The sequence below is a fragment of the Triplophysa dalaica genome, chromosome 19 (assembly GCF_015846415.1).
Source record: "Triplophysa dalaica isolate WHDGS20190420 chromosome 19, ASM1584641v1, whole genome shotgun sequence".
Classification (NCBI taxonomy): Eukaryota; Metazoa; Chordata; class Actinopteri; order Cypriniformes; family Nemacheilidae; genus Triplophysa; species Triplophysa dalaica.
The window spans coordinates 17,666,931-17,685,430 of record NC_079560.1 but is presented as its reverse complement, the minus strand read 5'-3'; positions in this window follow the sequence as shown (position 1 = coordinate 17,685,430).

Here is an 18,500-nt window from a genome sequence, read left to right as displayed (position 1 = left end):
TGTGATAATATGATGCTCCAAAAGGGAAACAATTTATGACCACTTTAAAATAATAACTCGACTCCATCCAGGCCACTTAAAAACTGCTATTACTGTCCAGTTTATTGAACAATTATAGATAAATATTTATTTACTAATGCAGCCAGTGTATCTTTAAAGATTAAACGATCCGTGAAAGGACATATACGATCCAAATGTAATAAGAAACACCAGTTAAAGACTAATGCACCACATCTGGTGTCATGTGCTTTAACCAGAACTGGAAGTGGTTGTGTGAGTAAAAGAAGTAGTGAAGCACATGCTCCCCTTTTTATTTCCGCATGACAGCAACAAAGCTAAGAGAGCTTAAGAAACATTTTACAAAAACACACAGGAATTCATGGATTTTTGCTTAAAAAACTGCGGAATGGTGAATATTTAATAAGCCGCGCCTCTTGTAGAGTCAAGGGACACAGTTTGGGTAAAAAAATAAAGAAATAAAATCAAACAGTCTACAGGCCTGGTGGGATACACAATTCAGAAGGACGCGAAATCCACCTGTCCACATGTCATTCTCGTCACTAACACGCTTAACCGAACAAATTGCTGGCCATTTCACTGCAAACTAATTTCAGCCAAGCTGTTTGAACACATTTCTATACCCTCTGAGGACTGAGTATTGCGCTTTATCATCAACATGCCGTCGAGGAAGAGAGAGTGTGTGTGTGTATGTTCACATGAGTGAGTGTGTTGCCCTGACTTTGTATTACTGCTAACAGAAACTTATTCTACAGTGTTTCCCAAAATTGACTGAATGAAGATATACAATTACCTGTAGTAACCTCTAGAATTTCAGGCTATTACAAATCTACATTTCGTCTTCAGTTATTTATGGCAAGCCACGTATTAAGAACCATAAAGTACATCCCTTTACATTATCCTTTACAAATCACATTGCCAAATTTTCTAAAAGAAAAGGTTTTTTTCTTTCAAGGTTTAAAAAACAAAAAGTGTATCAAGTGAAATGTATTCAATAATGTTTTTTTAGGAAAAATAGTTTGGTGGGGCCTTCAGCCTCCCGTTTTACATTTATTCATTTAGCATGCACAAGGAACTTACATCTAAGTTCCAAGGAACAAGGTCTTCATTACATCTAAAGCACTTTCCATATCTAAGAATGTACAACAAAACAATGATTCATCACTTGCAAGAATGATGATGATTGGCTGCCCCACTTCCTGGTTCCCCAAGCTCTTACTGAGTAACACTGGTGCCTTGCAGCTCAGACATCAGATTTTTGCAACAATTGTGACTGGCTTTCATAAAGTGCATCACAGACAGTTGGACGGTTTGTGTCACTGGTGGGTGGTGTATATGAGAAAGATCTATTTGTTGTATAGCCAACGACAACACCAAAGTTCCTAAGAACCTAAACTAAGTAACTTCATACCTTGAAGTTTTTGTGGGAGATGAGATGATATTTAGATATTCAGTCATTCACATAACAAAACATGGGCGCCACAGTCAAAGGTTGTATGTCATTGTTTCAAAAAGTGCATAAGCAAGTTCAGTTGTAATCTTAGCTCTTCACTCTAATTAAAATAGAAAGTACAGAAAAAAGACATTTGTGTTTCACACACAATTACATAAGTTATGATATAGGTTTTATAATTTGATCAAAAGCATTTCAATTAACATTTTGGATTGCACAAAATTGAGGGAATGTGGCAGCCCTGTTTAAATGGCACAGTTTCAGACGCCTAGCTCAATATAACCCACTCTAATTTTACCCAGGCTGAGAATACAACTGTTAATTAAACACATAAGGAGGCAACGTATCCTATATTTGTCTTGGCAGAAACTCACGGGAAGCCACTTGAGATAGATTTAGACAAAAACTGACTGAAAAAACAAACAAATATAAAACTAACTTTCAGTCTTCCTGTGTCAGTTTTTTAAGTATTCTAAAGTTTAAAGATAATCTTTTTTTGAGAAAGAGAGAAGGGAGAGATAGTTTCTGCTATACAGTCGAATAACATTCCATTAAATTTCGAAATGTGGCTACATAATGATGCCACTGCCAACATATTGTCAGTAAATACATCCGGGAATTGCAAGTTAATTTGCACCACAGCTGCAAAACGTAGTTAATTTTGTACTTGATGTCATTAATAAAGCCTGTGTAAATTAATTATATATTACATTCTTGTACCCATAAGACAGACTTCTTTCAATAACACCATATTTTTATTAAAATAATATCATAGGGGGGATTAAAGGGAAGATGTATATATTGAAATGTCTATCTTATTAAAGAAGATTCAAATACTTTTAATAAAAACATTACAAAAATGCTTCGAAAGAATGACATTTTTGCATTGCTGCTACAGTAAGTGACGAGCAAACCTGCTACAAAACTGAAGCAAAGTTTTACAGTGTAAATTAAGAATGTAAAGTTGTAAATGGTACAGCCCTGTGTAATTTGTGACACTCATATGATTTTGAAGATGTTATTAGACCCAATAAACAATAATGTGTGGGGTTTTTTTCTTCACATAAAAAAAGTGTTGGTGCAATATGAGGACGTGCTTTCCTGAAAGGGTATGAAGCCCAGTGCTGTAATCTCATTTTCAATCTACTGAAGAGCTCTTCTTTATTGCTTGACATAATGTGTTTGGGGCCGCGATAGCTTCCATTAGGTGAGACTGCCCCTAGAGACCAAACACAGTCTAGCAATAGGCCAGGGGCAGAGAAAGCAAAGTTGAAAGGAGGAAATTAAGATTTTTTTTTCTGTTGATGGTGTTAAAGGCATAATCAGGTGCAAATCCGATTGATTCAATTAAATTGAATTGAATCAATCGAATTGAATAAATATTGTATTATGTTATGACCTACTGCAGGCATGTATTCTTGTTTATGTTGGAATTCTGACAAAGAACCACATCTCTAATAGAGCTTACACAAAATGAAAAATACAAATTACTGTAGATTCATTCTACCTTACAGAAGAGTCTAAATAATTGATGCTATGAATCAGACAGACCTTTTATTGGTATTGTAAAGCAGGAGGCCGTTAATATCGACTCAATAACCAAAACGAGTGATAGCTTATGTATTGTATAGATTTAGGGCTGTAGCTAATGGGATGTAAGGTGATAATAATTTGAGATGCCTATATCAATTCCATCAGGATTACTGCAGGAGCCAGTATAATTAACTAAATGTGTTTTGTCAATAAAGAAAAATGTCAACAAGTGTCTTATAAATAATAGTTTGATACTATGTTCTGATGCCTCTTAAACTAACAAAATGACTGCAGATGAGTAAGCAATGTGTGTCAGGATGAGAAAAATAAAGCTGTGTACTAGATCTAAATCTCTGTCAAATGCGCAAATGCTAACTTTGCATTACATATTATTATGTTAATTGTCTTAAGGTATTATGGTATAAATAAGAGCAATACTGTATGCAAGCTGCTGTGCGTTTGGTTGGTGGCGATGAGGGGAGGCACATATGCCTCTGTCATTGTTGTCGTGCTTGACAAATGACATGTGTACTGAGCAGAACACAATACACTTATGTAAGTCCTGAGCCGGAACTGTTAAAACATCTGATATATCGGTGTCCTGGGATAACCAGCAGAGGTTGTCAAGACAGCTAAAGCAACTTTCGCCAATTACCAGTGAGTTGCATCTGGGGGAGAGCTAAATGCTCCGGGACGCTAATAGAGCCTTTAGTTATATCTGACAAAACATACCATTTTGCCTTTGGAGTCTTTTGGAGCAGATTGCATTTACAATTCTTTATCTTTTAATCTCAGTGGCCTGTGTGTGAGAGATGTCCTGGTCCCTGTTGTGTTCCCGTGACACAGATTAAACCTGTGTAAGGACTTGAAGGTAGGCCATTGTTAACTGAGTGGAGGACAAGAGGCTATATCTCTACAGGATGTTCGAGACCAGGCAGGATAAACAAGCATCGTTATTGTCACCAACATGTTTTACTGCACCGTGTAGTGAGTCTCAGCGGCATATTCAGGCTTTAGCCACTGTGCTGGTTGTCTCTACTTTTCTCTGGTCCCTCTACAGACAATTTTTTCCAACCCCTCAACTGTCATCAGATTGTTGGATCAACACCCACTAAAACTACAGTGCCTATGGACGGTTCTGAAAGGTAATTAAGGGATAAATTCATTATCAGTCAACCAATACTGCTTTTAAATGAATGCCGGAGAGTCTTCTAGAAATATTTAAACAATAATTTAGCCAGAATGGAAATTAAACAAGTTTTCCAAACCCATGTGACGTTCTTTGATGTATGGAGAACCAACGAAACATGTTCATGCGGAATACTCTCTCACACACACACACACACACACACTGTAGCACAAAAATTGGTTGGGAGAGCGGGGTTGAAGGTAATGCTGTTTGGTTATGGCTTAAATCAAAAAACACAGTAAATGTGATTAATCCGATTTTTACACAAGCAACATAAACATCTCTGCCACAAATGAACACTTACATTTTTTTTATAGAACATGCGCTCTTGTACTATTACAGCATAAGTTACCAGAGTGCAAGTTGTTCATTGTAACAGACAGAGGGTTATTTGTAACACTTGCTAGAAAATTCTTTTCAAACGCATATAACTCGGCATTAATCTGTCTATAAACTTCAGGTGAATATTGTTTGTACATCTGTCTATGATAGACAGATATCTACACATATATCACCCAGCCATCCCTCATCTAACCATCATTATAGATCAATACATATGGATGGATTTATGAGAAAATGCTGCTGTCATGAATCTCGGATTGAGACATGGCGTGAGAACCCAAGTGCAGGCAGACACAGACGGTAGTGATGGAACAGATATTTATTTAACAAATAAACACTAAACAAGAAATGCAAAACAAAGACCCACGGTGGGGTAAAACAAGACAGGAATATATATAACTATAACAAGGACAAGAACACTGACTAACTAAACTATAAAACAAACACTGGTAACAACACTAAACTAACACTTACTTTTGACACGACAACAAGAACATTCAGGAACAGCAAATCACAGGTACAGAGACAGGAACATGTACAGCAAGTAATGCACGTGCAACGAGACAAAGAAACATGAGGACTCTTTATAGGGGAAACAACAGAGGATCGAAACGAGCAACAGGTGCTGGGGATTAGCACTCAGGGAAAGCTGACGAGGGACGAGATGTAGGGAACAATGACGAGACACGAGAAAGATCACTCAATCTCACACAAAACCATAGGTTATGCCATGACTCCACTCAAACAACAAGAATAAACATGACATGATAGTGGAATCATGACATAAGCCCCCCCTTTAATGAGCACCTCCAGGTGTTCATCAAGGGGTAACTAACAAGACAAGACCGACTGGGAAACAGACAAAAACCAGACAGACAAGGTGAACATGACAAGGGGCATACAAGATATGATTACAAATGGGTTGGGGTGAGACAACAAAAATAGCAAACAAGGGAGGGGGGGTGGGGGCAGACAAGAAAACGTGGGAAGTCCAGAAGGGGTAGGGCTGGGTGGGGAAGTTCCAGCCCTTGGGGACGCGCCAGGGCGCGGAGCCCCAGGAGGCTTGACAGGGGTAGTCCTGGGGGGAACTGTCCTAGTCCCCTGCAGGACTGCTGGGCTAGTCCTCGGCTGGAATGCCGGGCTGGACCAGTGCTGGAATGCCGGGCTGGACCAGGGCTGGAAGGCCGACTGGGACGGCGGCTGGGCAGCCGGACTTGACGGCGGCTGGGCAGCCGGACTTGACGGCGGCTGGGCAGCCGGACTTGACGGCGGCTGGGCAGCCGGACTTGACGGCGGCTGGGCAGCCGGACTTGACGGCGGCTGGGCAGCCGGACTTGACGGCGGCTGGGCAGCCGGACTTGACGGCGGCTGGGCAGCCGGACTTGACGGCGGCTGGGCAGCCGGACTTGACGGCGGCTGGGCAGCCGGACTTGACGGCGGCTGGGCAGCCGGACTTGACGGCGGCTGGGCAGCCGGACTTGACGGCGGCTGGGCAGCCGGACTTGACGGCGGCTGGGCAGCCGGACTTGACGGCGGCTGGGCAGCCGGACTTGACGGCGGCTGGGCAGCCGGACTTGACAAGACCGACTGGGAAACAGACAAAAACCAGACAGACAAGGTGAACATGACAAGGGGCATACAAGATATGATTACAAATGGGTTGGGGTGAGACAACAAAAATAGCAAACAAGGGAGGGGGGGTGGGGGCAGACAAGAAAACGTGGGAAGTCCAGAAGGGGTAGGGCTGGGTGGGGAAGTTCCAGCCCTTGGGGACGCGCCAGGGCGCGGAGCCCCAGGAGGCTTGACAGGGGTAGTCCTGGGGGGAACTGTCCTAGTCCCCTGCAGGACTGCCGGGCTGGACCAGGGCTGGAAGGCCGACTGGATCGGCGGCTGGGCAGCCGGACTTGACGGCGGCTGGGCAGCCGGACTTGACGGGCGGCTGGGCAGCCGGACTTGACGGGCGGCTGGGCAGCCGGACTTGACGGGCGGATTGAATCTCGGATTGAGACATGGCGTGAGAACCCAAGTGCAGGCAGACACAGACGGTAGTGATGGAACAGATATTTATTTAACAAATAAACACTAAACAAGAAATGCAAAACAAAGACCCACGGTGGGGTAAAACAAGACAGGAATATATATAACTATAACAAGGACAAGAACACTGACTAACTAAACTATAAAACAAACACTGGTAACAACACTAAACTAACACTTACTTTTGACACGACAACAAGAAAATTCAGGAACAGCAAATCACAGGTACAGAGACAGGAACATGTACAGCAAGTAATGCACGAGCAACGAGACAAAGAAACATGAGGACTCTTTATAGGGGAAACAACAGAGGATCGAAACGAGCAACAGGTGCTGGGGATTAGCACTCAGGGAAAGCTGACGAGGGACGAGATGTAGGGAACAATGACGAGACACGAGAAAGATCACTCAATCTCACACAAAACCATAGGTTATGCCATGACTCCACTCAAACAACAAGAATAAACATGACATGATAGTGGAATCATGACAGCTGCAGAATTATAACAAAAAATCATAATTGTCTATTATGCTAGCTAATAATGGAATTTCTGTTATGGTTTCGATTAAGAGCATTTGCAGATGTTTTCATCTCTTTGTTTTGTATACATTCTCACACATTGGGATTCATTTTAACATTGTGTTACAACTAAACCCACTGTGTAAATTTTTATTTTCGAAGCCTAGTTATCACTTGCTGGAAGTACCTGACATGTTTCAATATGGTTTTAGGCAACAAGACAGTCATTAAGATAATATAGGGTAGGATCTGGTGATTAACACAGCCAAGTGAGAAATCCTCCCCAAAAATTAGATGACAAAATGTACTTCCATATTGCCAAAACACACTTCGTCCAATATCTCCATGAAAACAAATCAAAACTTTAAACAAATTCACAGATGATCCTCATCTGGCCTTGTGAGAAAATGCCTGAAAGGACAACCCTGGGTAACTATGAAAAACATCCCTTTAACAATTAACCCTGCATTACTTTGTACCCTACCCTCCCCTACTACTTTCCTTGTACATTAACAAGACCTATTTTTGGTTCCTCAAAGAATCATTCAGCCAAAGATTCTTTAAAGAACCAAAGTTGTTTACTTGTTATAGTCTAAATCAGTGGTTCTCAACTCCAGCTCTTGAGATCCGTTTTCCTGTCGAGTTTAGCCCCAACTGATAAAATACACCTGAACAAGCAAATCAGCATCTTCAGTGATACGTGTGTTTTAATTGATGCGGCATTCTGCAAATCTGCTGCGTATGCCATTAAAGTACCGTAATAGCAATTCAAGTGCAGACTGCTCCATGTGCTTTTAAATCACTCTCACGATATTTTAAAGCAATACGCCAAGCAGTCTGCGCAGATCTAATTAAGTTGAAGGTGTATATTACTGAAGACTTTGATTAGCTTGTTCAGTTGTGTTTTATCAGGGTTGGGGCTAAACTTGAAAAGAAAACTGATCTTGCATGCCAAAGTTGAAAACCACTGGTCTAAAGAATGCCTTTCAACTACAAAACTACTACTTTTGTAAATAGAAAGGTTCTATAGATGATAAAGGTTCTTTATGAAACCAGACAGACAAAAACGGTTATTCTTTGGCGTTGTGTAGCACACATATTTGTAAGTGTATGGTGGTGTTTTGCCCTGTGGTTATTGAATGCTTTCCTCATAAGAAAAAGAGAATTTTGACACATATATTTTTGTGTGTACTGTATAAGTAAGTCATCAGCCTTTTAGCATTTGACCTGATGATGTCTTCTGATATTTGCATATTGTGTAGGGATTGTTTGTGTTTGGTGTTTATTTAAAAAAACACAGGTAGGCCTGTGACTGCAGTAAAATGTTTTTGTAATGGATCATTGAGGAGCTGAAAGAAAAATGTTATCTTATCTCAGTCACGAAGCAGCTCAATCCCAGGCGGCTTTGAAAATACACAATTTGCTGGCTTCATTTTCAAAGTTTCTGATCATGCTATCACCCTTCTTTTTTGCTTCTGTGAAAAAAAGGACTGAATTAGGTTGAGGTTGAGCTAAAGTCTCCTCTACACTGAGTTCTAGATAAAACTAATAATTCCAGGAAGCATTCTAATGGGATATTATGACTCTGAATTACAGTGAAAACCAATAAAAATCAATGAAGCTAGATGTCATTATTTCTGGATAGAAAATTAAAAAAAATGTGCCTGAAAATACGGATCTATCTTTTTTTCCATTAAACAAAATCTATACTCGCATTCCTTTTTGAACTTTTCAATCCAAGAAAGTCTCTAAACGCACAAACTATTACATGACATGGTCACTCATCACTTTTATTATTCTATTATCATAATAGCACAGGAAAGTATCTTATTCAGTAGGTGCAATAGAGAAATGAGACTTGCTAAGACTCCGATTCATCATATTTGGGAAAAACAAAGCTTTTTCTTATCTGTTTATTCAGAACATTTGTCATGACGCAAGCTAGAGAGGCTCCTGATTTGTCTGTTTTTAGGTTTTAATAATCCTCACTGGGACTTGCTGTGAGTTCCCTTTGTATATGGCCTTTCTGTTTATTTCAGTCTTATTCATCGGTTTCTCAAAAATAAACTGCCCGTGGTGGATCAGTGACCTCATTTTCATGTTACTGTTTTATAATAGGCTTGTACATCACATGTCAGGAAAGGCCGCCGTATGTGGTTCCATACCTCCTTAAGTCCAGCTTGGTATAACTGGGTGGAATGCTATGAAAAAGTATTTGAAGTTAAGAGTGAAGTTACCTCTGTGAGTTCTGATTTGAGTTTTTGTCTTTTTTGGAGATGAGGTTTTCAAATAGATTTTCTACTTTATGAACCAAATTGGGAGGAAAGCTATAATCCAGCCCCAGGACTGTGATTGGCTGTTTAGGATGCTGATAGTTGTCTAACTTTCTATCTAATACATATGAGGGAGGCAAGATATTGGCTTTTTACAAATATTTAATATGCCAATATTTTTCTATTCATTTTAGCCCATAGCGATACTGATATAGGCCTTCATGTCATGTTTCCTTTAATGTACTAGGAACCATTTTGTTTCATTCTGATTTATTAAAATAAAAAAATAATCACTGCAGCGTTGTCACCGTATGAATTAAATATATACTTATTCTTATTAAAGATACATAAGTTCTTGTCTAGTTTGACAGCTGGTTTTAGTGCGCATGCTTCGAGTGTGCACATTCATATGTTAGAGGAACAGTGTGTGAGTAAAATCACTCAAACATTTAAATTGTCAAGACTTAAACATCCATGCAAACAATAACAGTTTTTGAAGTCAACTAACTGCAATGAACAACCTGGTCTCATAGGAGGCTCATACCTCTGTGCACTCTTTGCAGCGCCACAAAATATGTACCACCAGGTATCAATCTGGTATTACAATTTCCAACAATAGTAACGTTCAATCTTATCTCATCATATCCCACAGACAACTTATGTAGCTCTTCTTAAAAACATACGAGCAGATGTCTTCGCACAATAACCTTATCTTGATATCAAAGTCATATTGCTGTATTTTCCATTTCGGGCCGTTGCCGATAATACATTTATAAGACAATGTTGGCAAAAAATATTGTTGTGCCAATAATATAAAAATATTAATAGCAGTCACATCTGACAAGTTCTAAAAGGCCAAAACACTGTTAAACAACATTACAAATGCACCCCGTATAACTTGTTTGCAAATGTAAACAATTATTTATAGATAATATTCGCCTTTACAAAAGCGTCTGCCCCGTGTTTGTCCAGAATTTCAAAGATCTATTTGGGTTACAGATAATAATAATCTGATGTATCATAATTTATCATTATTCTTCAGAATTAAAAAAACTGAATTCCAACAAGTCAGTCAATATGGAAAAGGTACTTTTGCGAATCATCTTTCAAATACCAGACAGAATACGTAATACTTTATGTATTAGATGTTTTCCTTCTGGCCACACTAAACTCATCAATGTTTCTACATTTATTCTGTATAATAAATACTGTAGTATACTTGAAAATTTACTATTGTTTGGTCAACAAATGGTATCTAGGAATATACTAAATGCTAAATTATACAATTTTAGACCACAGTTAATCAATTTACTATATTTGATACTATAAAGAATACTCAAGAATACGGAATACCATTGTATACTAGAGTAATAATATATATAGTATATATACTTTAAATGCTAAAATATCTACAGTAGGCTATGCTATTAGGACATAGGATCTCTTGAGTGAGTAAGTGATCATTCAAATTTCATTTGAGTTAGCTTTTTCTTAAATCTGAAAAAGAAGAAAGTAATCCGAAGAAACCATGCACACTACAAACATCACTTAAGCATCACTGACACCTGGGGCCTGAACCTTGAAGCTGGTTTAGGTGGCTAGCCAGGTAAGTTTAGGATCAGTTCAAGTTCAAGTTCAAGTTCAAGTTCAAGTGTTCAAGTTCAAGTGTGCTTAATTGTCAATTCTTCCACATGTACAGTACATACATACAGAGAATCGAAATTGCGTTACTCTCAGACCCTTGGTGCATACAAATAACATTAAACACTGACAGTAGAGGTTGAAATAAAGATAAATACGATTTAACGATATGTACATATAAACTATATGGATATACAAATGAGGACATTGTAGAGCAATAAAAAATAAAAATAAAGAGAGATAAAGTGACAATTGGCACATGGCAGATAAAGTGCAAACCAGTTGAATAAAAATAATACTGTGCTGATGAGAGTAGTGCAAGAAAAAAAAGAACAGTCTTTTTATCAGACTGTCAGAAGAGGTAGATTTCAGACAATGCTGGATGAGGTAGAGATCATTGCTGCAGTGACGCACAAAGTGACTGGTGCGGGTCACAGTTGAAAAAGGGGGGGGGGGATCGTAGTGTCAGAGATCAGTGTTGCTTGAGGTTAAAAAGGGGAGGGGGGGCAAGGACGGGAGGGAGTTCAGCTTCCTGACAGCCTGATGGATGAAGCTGTCCTTCAGTCTGCTGGTCCTCGCCTGGAGACTCTGCAGTCTCCTCCCTGATGGCAGCAGACTGAAGAAGCTGTGTGTCGGGTGGGTGGGATCGCCTGCAATGCTGAGGGCTTTGCGGGTGAGACGGGTGCTGTAGATGTCCTGGAGGGGGGGGAGAGAGACACCAACGATCTTCTCAGCTGCTCTCACTATCCGTTGAAGGGACTTGCGGCAGGACGCATTGCAGGCGCCATACCACACAGTGATGCAGCTAGTCAGGATGCTCTCGATGGTGCCTCTGTAGAAAGTGTACATGATGGGGGTCGGGGCTCTGGCTCTTCTGAGTTTGCGGAGGAAGTAGAGACGTTGCTGTGCTTTCTTGGCCAGTGCTGCAGTGTTGTTAGTCCAGGAGAGGTCCTCTGTGATGTGCACACCCAGAAACTTAGTGCTGCTCGCTCTCTCCACAGTAGCACCGTTGATGGTCAGAGGAGCATACTGAGTGTGCGCTCTCCTGAAGTCAACAACAATCTCCTTCGTCTTCTCCACATTCAGTGAGAGATTGTTGACCCTGCACCACCCAGCCAGGCGGCTCACCTCACTCCTGTAGTTTGTCTCATCTCGGTTGCTAATGAGACCTACCACAGTCGTGTCATCCGCAAACTTGATGAAAAGGTTAGAGTTATGTGACGGTGTCGTGGGTCAGCAGAGTGAAGAGGAGGGGGCTCAGCACACATCCTTGGGGGGCCCCTGTGTTCAGTGTGATGGTTCGGGCCAAGCTTGGGTTTTAAGGTAGCATGAAAATAACTCTGCTTTAATCGCTGTTCGTCCGATCTCCTTAGGCCATACCTACCACACTCACACCTGCACTCACACACATCATCAACACCTCCCTGCTCACCAGCACTTTTCCATCCACATTCAAACTGGCCCAGGTCACTCCCCTACTGAAGAAACCCACATTGGACCCCTCTACTCCCGACAGTTACTGACCTGTCTCTCTCCTCCCATTTATTGCAAAAACACTTGAAAGGGCAGTGTTCAACCAGGTGTCTTCCTACCTATCCCAAACTACTGGATGACAAGCAGTCTGGCTTCAAAAACGAACCACTCCACTGAGACTGCACTGCTATCAGCCACAGAAGCACTGTGGCTAGCCAAGGCGGATTCTAAATCCTCGGTCCTGATTCTGCTAGACTTATCTTCAGCGTTTGACACTGTCAATCACCAGATACTGCTAGCAAACCTGTCATCACTAGGAATCTTAGGCTCCCCTCTCCGCTGGTTCAAATCCTACCTCTCCAACAGATCCTTCAGGGAGTCATGGAGGGGCTCGCTGTCCACTGCTCACCACTTGATCACTGGAGTCCCTCAGGGATCAGTGCTTGGACCGCTGCTTTTTTCCATCTACACAACATCCTTGGGACCCATCATACAGGCACATGGCTTCTCATATCACTGTTATGCTGATGGCACCCAGATCTACATCTCGTTTCACCCAGACGATGCCACTGTAGCAGCTCGCATTACAGCTTGCCTCGAGGACATCTCAGCTTGGATGAAAGAGCATCATCTCCAGATGGACCCTGCCAAGACAGAATTACTCTTGTTTGTGGCAAACCCTACGGTGCAACCCGATCTTAACATCTATCTTGGCAATACCACATTCACCAAAACAGCCAGGAACCTCAGAGTCATATTTGATGAACAGCTTTCCTTCAATGATCACATTGCAAAGACAACATGGTCTTGCCGAGACGGCCTCTTCAACATTAGAAAGGTGAGACACTTTATCACTGACCATGCGGCACAACTCATTGTCCAAGCCCTGGTAATCTCAAGGTTGGACTACTGCAATGCTCTCCTTGCTGATCTTCCTGCAAAGGCTATCAACCACATCGATCAGAACATTAAAAAAACTACTTAAAACCCAACTCTTCTGTGAATACCTGACAGACAAATGTCTGTCAACTTTATTGTCATTACACATATACAAGTACAGTGTAACGATATGTAGTTTAGGTCTAACCAGAAGTGCAATTAGCAAGTGCAGGATATACATTGTGAATAAATACAGAATACAATATTAGGAAAATACTATACAATGGCCATGTACTATGAAAATGTGACAGTCGGTATGTACTATGAACAATATAGACAGAAGGCTATATACTGTGAACATTAATGTACAGGTGGTTATGAACAGATAACAATATAGACTATACAATAGTGCAAGTGATTTGAGTGTGCATTAGTTACAGACATTAGCTATTAAAGTTACAGTGCAGTAGTTGAGTTGATGCGGTTATTAAAGGTACAGTGTAGTACATGAGTTATTGAAGTTATAGTGCAATACATGAGTAGATGCAGTTATACATTTACAGTGCAGTAGATGAGTTAGTGCAGTTATTGAGGTTACAGTGCAGTAGATGAGTTAATGCAGTTATTGAAGTTACAGTGCAGTAGATGCGTTAATGCGGTTATTAAGGTCACAGTGCAGTAGATGAGTTAATGCAGTTATTGAAGTTATAGTGCAATAGATGAGTAGATGCAGTTAGTTATGCAATAGATGCAGTAATGCAATAGATGAGTTACAGTGCAGTAGAGAAGTTGGTGCAGTTATTGAAGTTACAGTGCAGTAGATGAGGTAATGCAGTTATGAAAGTTACAGAGCACTAGATGAGGTAATCTAGTTATGAGAGTAGTCCATTAGTGCAAATGAGCATTCAGTGTAATATTCCTGGTGTGCAAGTGAGCAGTATAGAGTGCAAATGATGCTGTGTGTGTAAACAGTCCGATAGAGCAGATACATGAAGTACTGGTGTGTACAGTTCAGTCATGCATGGCAGCCCTGTAGTGCAATGTAAACAATGTAATAGCAGCATTAAAGTTAAAGTTATGAGGGGTAGTGGAATCAGTGGGGAGCAGAGTTCAATAATGAAACAGCTCTGGGAAAAAAGCTGTTTCCTAGTCTGCTGGTTCTTGTCCGGAGGCACCTGAAGCGCCTGCCGGAATGCAGGAGAGTAAACAGTCTATGAGCGGGGTGAGAGGAGTCCTTGAGAATGCTGCGAGCTCGACGCAGACAGCGTTTCTTTTGGATGTCCTCAATGGAAGAGAGTGTAGTCCCTGTGATTCGCTGGGCTGTTTTCACCACCCTCTGCAGTGACTTGCGCTCAGCAACAGAACAGTTCCCGTACCAGACTGTGACACAGTTGGTCAGGATGCTCTCTATCGTGCAGCGATAGAAGTTCACCAGGATAGTTGAAGACAGTTGGTTCTTCTTCAGTGTCCTCAGAAAGAAGAGATGCTGGTGAGCCTTCTTGACCAGGCATGAGGTGTTGGTGGTCCAGGACAGGTCCTCCGAAATATGGGTCCCCAGGAACTTAAAACTGGAAACACGTTCAACAGCCATCCCGTTAATGTGGATGGGGTCGTGTGTGCCTCCTTTCGCCTTCCTGAAGTCCACTATGATCTCCTTTTTTTCTTGGAGGTGTTAAGGAGCAGGTTGTTGTTTGAGCACCATGTGGCCAGGTGCCGTACTTCCTCCCTGTAAGCAGTCTCATCGTTGTTGCTGATGAGACCAATCACTGTTGTATCGTCTGCGAACTTGATGAAGGAGTTAGATCCATTCACAGGTCTGCAGTCGAGTGTGAAAAGGGAGTAGAGAAAGGGGCTCAGTACGCAGCCCTGTGGTACACCAGTGTTGAGGGTGATGGTGGTGGAGCAGATGTGGCCTAACCTAACAAGCTGAGGCCTGTTCGTCAGGAAATCCATAATCCAGTTGCAGGTTGAATTGTTAATGCCTAGGTTTCCAAGTTTGATGATTAGCTTGGAAGGGATGACGGTATTGAATGCAGAGCTGAATTCTTCAAACAGCATGCGTGCATAAGTGTCCTTATTATCCAGATGTGTGAGCACGGAGTGCAGCGCCATGGACACCGCATCATCTGTGCTCCTGTTGCTACGGTAGGCAAATTGGTATGGGTCCAGTGTGGATGGTAAAAGAGTCTTTTAGTTGTGACAGGACCAGCCGCTCAAAGCACTTCATAACAATGGGTGTGAGTGCTACAGGGCGGTAGTCATTCAGGCATGTCGGGCTGGAATGTTTTGGAATGGGCACAATGGAGGTGGATTTGAAACATGCTGGAACCACTGCTTGGGCGAGGGACAGGTTGAAGATATCCGTGAAGACCCCAGCGAGCTGCTCCGCACATGCCCTGAGTACGTGACCAGGGATGCCATCAGGACCAGCAGCCTTGCGTGCGTTTATCCGGCTTAGTGCAGTGTAAACATCTGTGGAGTTTAGTGTGAAGATTGGGAGGTCAATAGAAGGTGTGAGCCTGGTGGCAGGTTCATTATTGTCTCTCTCAAAGCGTGCATAAAAGTCATTAAGCTCGTTCAGAAAGGCAGCATCTGTGGCTATGGGGATGGAGTGGTTGGGTTTGTAGTCACTAATGGCCTGGATGCCCTGCCACATGCATCGAGGGTCAGAATTGGTAAAATGCTCCTCTAACTTCAACTTGTAGCAGTGCTTGGCCTTTTTGATGCCCCTCTTCAGATTTGCCCTGGAAGTACTATAGGCCTGTGCATCACCTGATCTGAAGGCGGTGTTGCGTGCTTTCAACAGGAGGCGCACTTCCTTGTTCATCCATGGCTTCTGATTCGGGTATATGGTGATCTGCTTTTGATATGTGACACTATCAATGGTGGTATTGATGTAGTCCAATACAGAGGAGGTGTAGGTGTCTATGTCCGTGTGAGAGCCACTGGTGGCCTGAGAAGCAAACATACTCCAGTCTGTGTGTAGAAACCTTTCCTGGAGTGTTAAGTCTGCCCCCGCAGGCCACACCTTGATGGTCTTCACTGATGGCTTCACACGATTAATGAGAGGTGAATACTTGGGGGTGAGGAACAAAGAAAGGTGATCAGAATGACCAAGGTGGTGGAGGGGGGTCGCGATGTAAGCTTCAGCCATGTTTGTATAGACATGATCCAAAGTTTTGTTTCCTCTTGTGTGGCAGGAAACATGCTGGTGAAATTTAGGTAGCACTGTCTTTAAGTTAGAGTGATTAAAATCTCCCGCAACAATAAATGCAGCCTCCGGGTGAGCAGTCTGTCGTTTACTGATGGCTGCATGAAGTTCTTTCATAGCAAGCTTGGCATCAGTATCCGGTGGAATATAAGCTGCCGTTATAATGGTGGAAGTGAATTCCCGTGGCAGATAAAACGGTCTACATTTAACCATGAGAAACTCAAGGTTAGCCGAGCAGTGTCTCCCGACAATAACAGAGTTCGTGCACCAAGCTTTATTGACATAAATGCACAATCCACCTCCTCTTGTCTTAACGGATTCCTCTGCCGTTCTATCCGCCCGGTGTGTGTGTTGTAGCTCGCTAACTCAATAGCGTTCTCCGGTATGCCGCTTTGTAGCCATGTTTCCGTGAAGATTAGGACATTGCAGTTCAAAAGTCTTTTATTGTTGATGATGCGAAGTCGAATCTCATCCATTTTGTTCACTAATGATCGTACATTAGCAAGGAAAATGCTGGGTAAAGAGAGCCGGTGTGGTGTTAGCTTTAGCCTAGCTCTTAGCCCTCCGCGTTTTCCCCGCCTTTGTTTACGATCTCGACGCCGCCGGTGAGCACTTCCGCCCGGCCGTGTGGGGTGCGAAGCATCGGCTGTTTTGGCGATCTCAGGAACGAGTTGAATGTTGCTGATATAACTTCCGGGAATGCGCAAACCAATATCCAAAAGCTCATGCCGGGTGTACGATGTGAATGCACAACTGTTCTGAACGAACAGGCCCGAGATGAGCAAGAAAAACACTATATAATTGCTAAAACTGGAGAGACGCTGAGCCTCGCGATGTTCACGCGCCGCCATCCTACGCCTAGTGCTAGTTGCTCCTTAAATCTTTGTAAGTCCCTTTGGATAAAAGCATCTGGTAAATGTAAATATAAGTGACGCATCTAATTCACAGTGTCTGCGTGTAACAATGGCTAGTTCTTTTTAATGTTGTGTAATAAAATAAAAATAAGAAAATACAACAGTAGAATACACATTTCAAACAGGTAAGTGAAGAAGGGAAACATGAATTGTAAGCAAGGGGGAAATGGAAAATAAAGCTATATTGCAAAGTTCAGAAGCAGAGCAATTTGCAGTGTTGTAAAAAAAAAAAGGAAATTATTGTGAGGATAGATCCTACTTAAATCAGTTCTCAATTTTCAGGCTATAATATGCTATGAATTTGAAATCATTCACAACAAAAAAGACTGGCATTAAATAGACTGCCTGGATTTTATAGATCTTCTTGGGGAGGTTTCCCGGACAGGGATAAATACTGGTGCTAAACTAAAATAAATGTTAGAGCTGTCCAGACTGAAAACTGTCACGGTTTTGCGGGGGGACGAACCCAAGCGCAGGCAGCAATACAATGTAACAAAAACACTTTCGGATGGTAACAAGGAAACGAGATGGCGGGAACAAAGACGCAGACCGGAGTATAGAAGGCCGCTAGGTAAACTATCTCTCCATCCACACAAAACCGAAGGCTATGCCATGACCCCCCCCCCCATGATGGCGGAATCATGACAGAAAACAACTTCCACTGACATACATTAAAATACATCAGTGGCATTGTTTTGTCTCAAAATGCACGAGAGTAAAAACTAATTAAGACATTTTAGTAAAAAACTACTTCAATGTCCTAATTTAACTTGGACTAAGTCCTGGTGTAGGGGATTTCCTGTCTGGGAAACCACCCCCTTGTGTGTTTGTAATCCTTCACACACACACCTGGGTTTAAGATTGTGTACCCTTTCACATGTACCCTTGTCTTCTCACATGGCATTGCTTTCTTAACAAGGTGATTTTGCATCTTGCAGAGGTGAGGTCAAGCCCATCGCCAAAAATGCTGAACCTTGTTCCATGTATAGCACATGGCCTTGTTCCCCAGACACAGGA